The sequence below is a fragment of the Atractosteus spatula genome (assembly GCF_055471065.1).
Source record: "Atractosteus spatula isolate fAtrSpa1 chromosome 10 unlocalized genomic scaffold, fAtrSpa1.hap1 SUPER_10_unloc_8, whole genome shotgun sequence".
NCBI classification, from domain to species: Eukaryota; Metazoa; Chordata; class Actinopteri; order Semionotiformes; family Lepisosteidae; genus Atractosteus; species Atractosteus spatula.
The window spans coordinates 229761-239688 of NW_028296628.1; the positions used below are offsets into that span (position 1 = coordinate 229761).

The 9928-nt window shown below is 41.3% G+C and overlaps 2 non-coding genes across 2 annotated transcripts; both read left to right on the forward strand.

Annotated features, from left to right (window-relative positions):
* Positions 1-5793: 5793 nt before the first annotated feature.
* Positions 5794-5865, forward strand: trnaa-cgc (transfer RNA alanine (anticodon CGC)). Its single transcript has one exon. It is a non-coding gene; the product is annotated as a tRNA-Ala (tRNA).
* A 1318-nt stretch (positions 5866-7183) lies between these two features.
* trnak-uuu (transfer RNA lysine (anticodon UUU)) lies at positions 7184-7256 on the forward strand. Its single transcript has one exon. It is a non-coding gene; the product is annotated as a tRNA-Lys (tRNA).
* Positions 7257-9928: the final 2672 nt, after the last annotated feature.

The following is a 9928-nucleotide window of genomic DNA, read 5'->3' on the forward strand; positions in this document are numbered from 1 at the left end:
TGTGCGAGTTGTGCGCCTCATACAGACTGACGCTGCAGAAACAAAGGGTGAAAACGGTTTCGGTTGTGGATCCATCTCCTCATGGGGAAAAGCAACAGTAAAATAGCAAGGAAAATACAAGAAAAGAAACTGAAAGAATTGTGCTAACAGCAAAGAGGGACGGAGGGAGGTGGTCGGACAAGTAAATCAACCCGGCGGATTATTTGTAGGGACATTTTTGAGTCAATCAGCACACGGATCTCTTCATGTGCCTTAAGCTGTGCAGTTTGTATTTTCGATGTCGATAGGTTTCTTCAGAAGTCCAGTAAATTGACAATAATGGAGAACTAGCTGACGCACCCCGTCGTGAAGACCCTCTGTAAGGTGATTGCACGTTTCATTTTCAACTCGCCTCCTTTACACGCAATTGCAGCCCCGACAATGAGAGAAAGCATGAGAAATGGCTTCAATTTCAATGTGAATCGCAGTACAGGCTCGATGGCTTCACATCTTCCATCGATCACATAAAATTGCAGTAAAGCGCTCTAAATATGACTCTGAAGTACTGGGAAAGATGATTATTTTGAGCGTGCCTCCCAGGGTCTGCTACGAGGCTGAAGTTGGCTTCTTATTCGCCAGCTTCTTCTTCGCGTTTTTCGTTCCACCTTAAATGCTGCTGCTGTGATGTTATGTCGCCTTTCGCCTGTAGATGGCTCTCTTCGATCAGTACTAATCCGGCTGGAATACTGTAGACATCCTCAGTGAAAGGGGATATCCAAATAAATAGCGACTGTCCAAATTATATTTTTGTATGGAATATATTTCAGAAAATCGCAAACCAATTTTGAAAACTCACCATAACACGGACTTACACTGGGAAAAGGTGATTGCACTTTCTGCTTATTGCTACGGCCTTCCCCCCCAATTATGAAAATGTCTCACAGTTCTGACACCGACGTGTGAAAGACAATGTAACAGACTATCAAAATCCTGAAGTACAAAAAATTTTAATGCACCAGTTTTTTAAATATGACCCTCTGATCTTGGCATGTCAGAATACATTGGGAAAAAGTATGGCGCGAATTGCATGAATTGCAATGACACACATTGTTGAGAATATCACTGACCTTGCCGATATTTGCAGGGGATACGAATATTTTGTACATGTTGAACTACAACATGTAAAAATTGAGCTCCTTAGTCAATATCACTGGGAATGTCCAATAATGACGAACATCATTAGCTCCAAGGAAACTTAGACTCGCACATGGAGTTTTATCTTTGAATGGAGGGTGGGAGAATTCATTTATACTCTCGTTGCTCATTAGCTAAATTATTTTAAAAATATGACACAGATTTGTTCGAGAAACTTGTAATCGCCTTAAAGAGAGTCTTCTTGAAACTGTTCTCATACAACCAACATACAAATTACACATCTTAAGGAACATGAAGAGAAATCCTTGTACTAAATAACCTAAAACTGTTGCTGCAAATTATCACCAAGCTGTTTTATGTGTCTGACCACCTCTTTCCTACTTTGCAAAGAGCACAATTCTTTCTGTTTCTTCATCGCTATTTTACTGTCTCTTTCCCCCACGTGGAGATGGATCCACAGCAGAAACTTTAGGTCGGTTCCTGTTACTCTGTCCGATTGAAAGAGCTGTATTAAAGGCACTCCCATCTCTGCAGGAAAGTTATTGCTGCTCTCAACACAATATACTACAGCCAAATGTGATAGCGATACTGTCACTGCCTGTGGGCCACGTGTTCCTGCTGTCAGCCTATTATGTCATGTCCATCCACACCCAGAAACATTACTGCTGTAGCACAAGAGTTATATAGGTGTAGTCAATACAGCATGAATCTCTTAATCTCAGAACTGTGGGTTCAGCCCCCACATTGGGTCCCTCTGTGTCAATTTGATCCCCCCAATCCTCCTAGCAGGACCTGATGGCGTAACAGTGATACCCAGTGCCTTATATGACCTTTGCGTAATTCAACTTTCTTTCCACTTGATTCAGATTTTGATCTGAAATCATCGGCCAAACAAGAGTTTGTCTAAACAGAGGGAGATCTGCTCACAAGCAAGTATTAAACACTTCAGCATTTACTGTTCGAATACCACACTCTGTCAAAACACTGCCGCTTCTTAAGCTAATAAGTAATGGTTTTTGAGCACGCATTGTATTGTTAATGCTTATATTAAAAAAGCATAAATTCACATAATGGAATTTGGACTGAACAAAGTAGTCCAGCCCCTTTACAACATTACATACCCACTGATTAAAGCTTAAAACTACAGCAGCAGGAGTAACAATAATGGCAACAACATGTTTGGAGTTCGGCATTTCATTTATTCTGCGGAAACATCGTATCGGAATGAACTGCCCGAGATAAAAGAGTAATTGCGGCTTCAGATCGTTTTTACAGAGCATTACGTTGTTCTGTTCATACTGACTATACGCTTTAAATTTGTCATTTACTGCAAGCGTTGCTTTTCCAGGCTTTTCGGAAATTCCTCGCATTTGAGCCAGCACTAAAATATTTCATTCCCGTCGCTGAATACATCGTGGAAACGGTATTTGCAACGGAATGCTGTCACACATGAAACCTTTTTGTTATTCGGTTCTGAAGTTTGAAAATGAAAATAAAACGGGGGTCACTTCATAGGCTTGAAAGAAGTCCAAGCAGCATAAAAACCCGCGAATTCTCACAAAGGCTGCACCTTTCTTCTGCTGCTTTTATAAATCAGCCTTAAACATTTGAATGCATACCTTACTGCTGCTAATCACATTCACGTGTTTACGAAGCTTTTTTCTGTCCGTTATGTTTTTGCTAGTTTCTCCGTTTTCCTCGTACTGTGATTGTCAGCGAGCACAACAAGACTGAAACAGTGTAAAGGCAGGTAAAAAAGACAGGGTAAAACGCCTGACTGTCGGGAGTGCGATTTGAACCCGTGCCTCTATTTGGAGAGCGAAACACAAAGCTTAAAAGACACGAATATGTGAATTTGCTGTTTTAAACCGCTCGATTATCCTGAAGAAATGTGTGCTGATTGCAGTAGTTGCATCCGATTTTCCGTAACTTTAGGACGATTGATACGACTGGTTGAACACAATTTGTGGCGTTTAGCATGACATGGAAAACGGTACCGTAGCATTCGGGTCCGGACTACCAGACTCAGAAACAGTTTTTACCCCCGCACTATCAAACTATTAAACTCCCAGCCTCTCTCACTGTGACCTCACCTCTCACCTATGATCTGAATCTCACAGTGCCTTTTTTCTTACCAAAAACCCAAACACACATTGAAAATCTACCTCTACCATACATGTCAAAAGTTCACTCCCCATAATTTCTATCCCTTTATTTCATTCTTTTGATGCATGTTTTTGCACATAACCTGTTACCTTTTTGTTGTTTTGCACACTGCCTGTTGTTGTTTTTTGCACATCGGCTGTTGTCTCTGTCTTTCTTTTGTTATACAATTGTATTGTTGTTGTGTTTTTTTCTTTGTACTACTTATGTCCGAGAGCTAGCTAAATAGCATTTCGTTATACCATATACCTGCGTATGAGTATAATGACAATAAACTTGAACTTGAACTTGACATAGTCTTGCAGGCAGTATATTATTTTATCGTTTACTCGTTTAAAAAAACACGGTCTTCTCGTTCCTAACTCAGATTTTTAGTGCTTTCGAACGTTACTTCCAACCTGGACTGACAGCTCACCCGATCTGTTTGTGATCAGACCATGGAGTGGGGGGCTGTACCAAGCGCACGTTCCTTCCCAATGCTGAGGCGATCATTCGGAAGATGGGTGTGAAGAGAGACAAGCTTTGTCGACTAAAAAACAAGGCAGGATATGCAAGAATACTAATCACTGGCGACAGTTATGCTCTCTTACTATTGAGACTCCTACATTGCGATTTTTTTGAAGACTTTGAAACTAAAGGAAAGCAGTGACAAAAGAAACAGGCACAGGCGGGGTTTGAACCCACGATCTCCGGTTTACGAGACAGACGCGTTACCACTTGGCCACCGTCCCTTTGAGTAAAGGGGGGAATAATGTTGTTCAAATTATTTTTTTCTGAATGTGGTTTACATCGCCTGGAGGCAGCAACAACAATAAAAGGGATACTTAACAAGGAGATACGCTGTAGCAGTGCGACTCCAACAGATGCTCCTGAAGAGACTGGAGGTTTAAGTCAGCTCCTTAGAACGCTCGGCCGCGTTACTCTCAACAGCGGCTCTTTAGCTCTTGTTGTTTGACCTAGTGGTTTTATAACGCGTGGAAACGACCGCAACTTCGTTTTCTGAGATGCTTTCTCTCACGTGGTGAAATCTCGACCTCTTTGGCATCTCTGGCTTTAGTTCTTCTGTAGAGCAGGCTTTCACACCTCTGCTTATAGTGCCCTTGAAGTCATTTTATTTTTACAGGAAGACGCATTCCCTAACGACCTCTCCTGTTTTAGAAATGCTTTATAAGGCGTGTTTGATTCAACGGACAAACAGTATACTAATTGTACAATGCAGATCTATGCGGCATTCGTACTGGATTTGACTGGGATTCTGAAATACTTCTTGCAAAGGTATTCAGACTTTCTAGAACCTATAATACAACCACAGACCTGAAACTCCCTAGCTTCCAATCTCTGATGTTGCTGTCCTTAAACTCGGACGTGATGTTCTGCAGACGTGCGGTGTCTCTTTACTCTCGTTGTTTTCAAAACGACCTCCATTGTCGGGCGCAGTTGAAGTGGAACTGACCTGACTGCACAGGAAAGTACGGAATGATAAAATGTTTCTACGGCTCAAAATGTCCCTTCAGACCCTCGTCATGTCTCTTTGAGGAACGGGCAGGTAGAGAGGTTTAACAGATGCTCATGATGTTTCACACGGGGTGTTACCTGTTGTAGTGTTTCAAAAGATGTGTTAACGGACCACAGATTATCTTGAAAAGATTTGGGTTTGTACTGGCTGGGATTCAAACCCGATTTAATTATTTGGAAGGCACCTGTAGCACCAACGCACTTCCGAGAAGCACCTGCAAATAATCACAATCCTCTCTCTCACCTACAAAGTTAAGGAGACACAGACGTCCAATGAAAACTAATTTTAATTCACTCAAGGCTCCACTCTTTTGTTGTGATGTCATTTTAATTAATATTAGCTTTGATAAGGTGTCGTTTTTGCCTCTTAAAGTAAAAGTCTGCTCCTTTCTTCCTGGTATAGAAATAACATGTTCCATCTTTGTTTAAAAACACCACTAAAAGTAAATTATTCAGCTCTAACGCCTGTGTGCATTGACAAGACATCTCAAAAGGACTTATCAAATAAGAACACGATCCTTCCTGTTACCATTCCTGTGGTTGGGGCGTTACAACATTTGCAGACAGGGCTTTATCACTCGAGTTGTACAGAACAAGTGTGCATCGGTCCATGAAAATCATCAGTAGTGCTGTTTTTCTATGCATAGTTTAATCAAGAGCACATAAAAGATGTAAAAAGCTTTCAAATAAAACAGAATTGAAAGACAGTCGAGTAAGGAGGTAGAAAAAAAGCACTCCCCCGTCTGGGAATTAACCACCGTCGCACGTGTGACTGGATACAAAAATAATATATTAATTTTTTCCCAGTCTCTTGAAGCTTCAATGCGATTATTTTTCCTTCCTTATTTCTTCATTCCCATTAATTTACTCTGTAGTAGAGGAAACGCGAAAGTAGGAAACTGCAGGCATTCTTCATGAATGGTGGATTGTGATCAGTGAGCATCTGCACATCTCTAAGTCTGTTCCACTACCTTTTCCATCGGGGATGTAGCTCAGTGGTAGAGCGCATGCTTCGCATGTATGAGGTCCCGGGTTCAATCCCTGGCATCTCCAGGTGCTTTATATTACAGTACTCACATTGCAATCTTCTGTTGAGTGAGAACTCTTTGCTCGTGTTCAGAGAGAGCCAGGTTTACACAATTAAACTCGACGTGCCGCAGAGTTGCGCTGCTGTTTTAAATGTACCTCATTTAGTTCTGTTAAATCCTAAATTATTTGAACTAGTAATTTAGTTCAAATTCAGGAAATCCAGAGATTGCTTCACACTTGTCGTGACTGTTGCAGAAAACACCTGTTGAATCTCACCCGGGATTTCTTGAGAGATCATTCAGCGAGCGAATCCTCCTTCTGAACTCCGCACTAAACTGAAAGCTTCACGAACTCCTCACTGCGTGTCCTGTACTGTTACAAATGCTCTCGTCTAGATGTGAAGCACAGCCATAAACACACTTTGAACTTTTTCCGTTTGTTTAGGTAAATGCAAAAGAGCATGACAAGTATTGATCGAATAAAATATCCATGGCACAACTCGAGAAAGTACTGAAGGACTACACATCGACTTTTGATGATTACAAGAGATTCAAGAAACACAACCGTCCGCACCTGGGTTTGGATCCTGAACGCTAGAGTTAAAAGAACATAAGCGACGGATATGACCTATAAACTCTCTTAATTGTCTTATAGTTTATGAAATAAAACAATTTCTTAATAATTTCTTACTGTTGATAGACGATTTATTGAATTTTAACAAAATCACAATTACAAACTTTTTCGGTTAAACTGTTATTCACATACTCTAACGTAAATAAACGTTAGTGTCTTCCGGTGTGTGAGCCAATTTCTCCAAAAAATATTTGTTAGTCTGTCAGGAGGCTGTGCAAGGTGTTAAGAAATAGAATTTCTAAAAGACAGGCTCCCTAAGCTTAACATCAAGGCAGAAAAAATGCTGTTTTCTCTACAGAAATGCTCTTTAAATTTCAGCACTGTTGCAACTCCCTTTATAAAGGGTGTGCACACATATACAACCAAGGCATTGAAAGTTTTTTTTTAATTATTGTTCCAAAAAATGTTCCATTTGTTTTCTTTTTAATGTTGTTGATTAAAAGATTGTATTAAATGTGAAAAAAAATCTGAATGTGAAAAAAGGTCAAAATGCTATTGAAAAAATCAGTAATGTGAGGAAAGATTAATTGCGGGAGCCCCTTACCTCCCCATGTCATGCTGTATTTCTCACTCATTCTACTGGGAGTGGTGCCGTCGCTTCTGGATAAAGTCTGTCAGTGGTCATTCCAGACGGGTCAGGTATGACTGCTCTTCGGCACAAGAGACACGTAACTTGCGAGGATCCCGACAGTGTCGACTTTCTTTCAGAGCCCGTATAGCTCAGTCGGTAGAGCATCAGACTTTTAATCTGAGGGCCCAGGGTTCAACTCCCTGTTCGGGCGGTTGTACTGTTCTTAAGTCTATTGTGAATGTCATTCTAAATAGTCTTTTATCTTTCACTCTTCTAGCTTTACTGTGGTTATTTTAAATGTCCATTGCTTGTATTTTCTTTAGTGTTTCATTTCACAAACCGAAAATGTTCAAGTAGATCATGTTACTACACTCCACATAGATAATCTAATTGAAATCACAGTAGAGTACAGGACACGCAGTGAGGAGCTCACACAGTGAGTACTCTTGAATACGACAAGAGGAAAGGCACACTGCACATCTGCAGAACATCACGTCCGAGTTCACAGCGACAGCAGAGGTTGGAAGCGAAGTAGTTTTTTATTACTCGCTCGCTGAACGATCTCTCAAGAAACCTCGGTTGAGATTTAACGGGTGTCTAATAATCACGTTCAAAAAGGTGACGATAAGTTTTGTTTTTAACTAGGTAGCCTTAATGGCAACACGGTGTGAGTAGATATTAAAGCAGCTGCAGACAGAGTACCCGTAATGGCAACACATTTCTGCTTTGAGTTCGGCTTTTCTTATTTCTTCTGCAGAACCAGTGGTATCGGAATATACTGATCCGCATAAGAAGGCTTTCGGGTTCTGATCATTTTTATTAAGCGCTGCTCTAAACTTTACATTTGCTCGGGCTAGTTTTCCCCATGAAAAAAGGACATATCCCTAATTACATGATTTCACTTTTCTTATCAACGAGTAGAAATAAAATATATACTTCATTATAAGTACCACAGGCAAGATGGCTGGTGGTCTAAGGCATTGCGTTCAGATCGCAGTTACCCCTGGAGACGTTTGTTAAAATCTCACTTCTAATAAAGAGGTCTTTCTCGTTAGAGTAGAAACGATAGAAGCCTTAAGCGGGAAAAAAATCACAACATCTCGCATTTCACGTGTTCAATGTTAACTGTCTCAGTGGTTGCCTCGGTGATTGATGGCTCTTCTCCCTCGCAGGGTGACGGCAAACTTCTTCAGAGAGGGAGTCTCCCACGCACGGCTTTTCTTTATCAAGAGCTGAGACAACAGAAACAGACTTCAAACTGACATGAATTACTTCTTGAGCGTTTATGATCGTCTTTAAAAGCTGAGAGCAGGTGAAAAAGTCTTTGGAAATGAGGAAATGACTGCTGACAGTAAACAGAGCTGACGCTCAGCTGCAGACAAGCGCTCCTCGTTAGTATAGTGCTGAGTACCCCCGCTTGTTGTGCGGGAGACTGGGGTACGTTTCTGTGACAGGGCGCTGGTTTATTTTTTTAACAACCTGACTTTACTTAAAAAGTGTGTACTGTATACTACGTTTCGGACTAGTTACTGCGGTAGAATATGGAGATCATCTCCAGCTTTGAGCTCAACTGCAACAAGAAGTCATGCTAAATGTAGTATTGTGAGTAGACATCGTGAGACAACAGAACGAGAGAGTAGAAGGCGGGAATATAAGGTGTAAGGGCGTGATCTGTGTAGTTAATAAAATAGTTAAAATAATATAAAAACGTCTCTTTATTAAGATACACAACATTTATGGCGACGAGAGATGAGTGCTTGACGGACTCAAAGCGAGCAGAACACTGCAGATTTTAGTTCTCTTGCTGGTAGAAACGAGCTTCTGAATTTTCGGACTTTTCGTTTAGCTTGCGCCATGGAAGATATGGCAACCGCGCCGAGAAGCTTTGCTTATGCCCAGCTTTTTCCACCGCTTCTACTGAACCTCGGAGCTGCAGGAGGAAGGGCTGACTTTAGAAAGAGCTCTTAAAGTCGCTAGAATTCATGAAGCAGCTCAAGCAGAATCAAGAATGCTTTCTGACCACAGTGACAAAGTGACACTGAACGGGGCGCTCGCTCAAACTTTACAAACAAAAGCCGAGCAGCAGGACGCAGTCATGCTAGAGATATAGAAGAACAGGGGACGGCTGACATTACATGTTACAGGTGCGGACTAACAACGCACAAAGCAGATGAATGCGGAGCGTGAACAGCAAAATGTCTACACTGTAAGAAAACAGGACATTATGCACACGTCTGCAGAACATCACGTCCGAGTTTAAGGACAGCAACATCAGAGATTGGAAGCTAGGGAGTTTCAGGTCTGTGGTTGTAATATAGGTTCTAGAAAGTCTGAATACCTTTGCAAGAAGTATTTCAGAATCCCAGTCAAATCCAGTACGAATGCCGCATAGATCTGCATTGTACAATTAGTATACTGTTTGTCCGTTGAATCAAACACGACTTATGAAGCATTTCTAAAACAGGAGAGATCGTTAGGGAATGCGTCTTCCTGTAAAAATAAAATGACTTCAAGGGCACTATAAGCAGAGGTGTGAAAGCCTGCTCTACTGAAGAACTATAGCCAGAGATGCCAAAGAGGTCGAGATTTCACCACGTGAGAGAAAGCATCTCAGAAAACGAAGTTGCGGTCGTTTCCACGCGTTATAAAACCACTAGGTCAAACAACAAGAGCTGAAGAGCCGCTGTTGAGAGTAACGCGGCCGAGCGCTCTAAGGAGCTGGCTTAAACCTCCAGTCTCTTCAGGAGCATCTGTTGGAGTCGCACTGCTACTGCGTATCTCCTTGTTAAGTATCCCTTTTATTGTTGTTGCTGCCTCCAGGCGATGTAAACCAGATTCAGAAAAAAAATAATTTGAACAACATTATTCCCCTGTTTGTTTGAA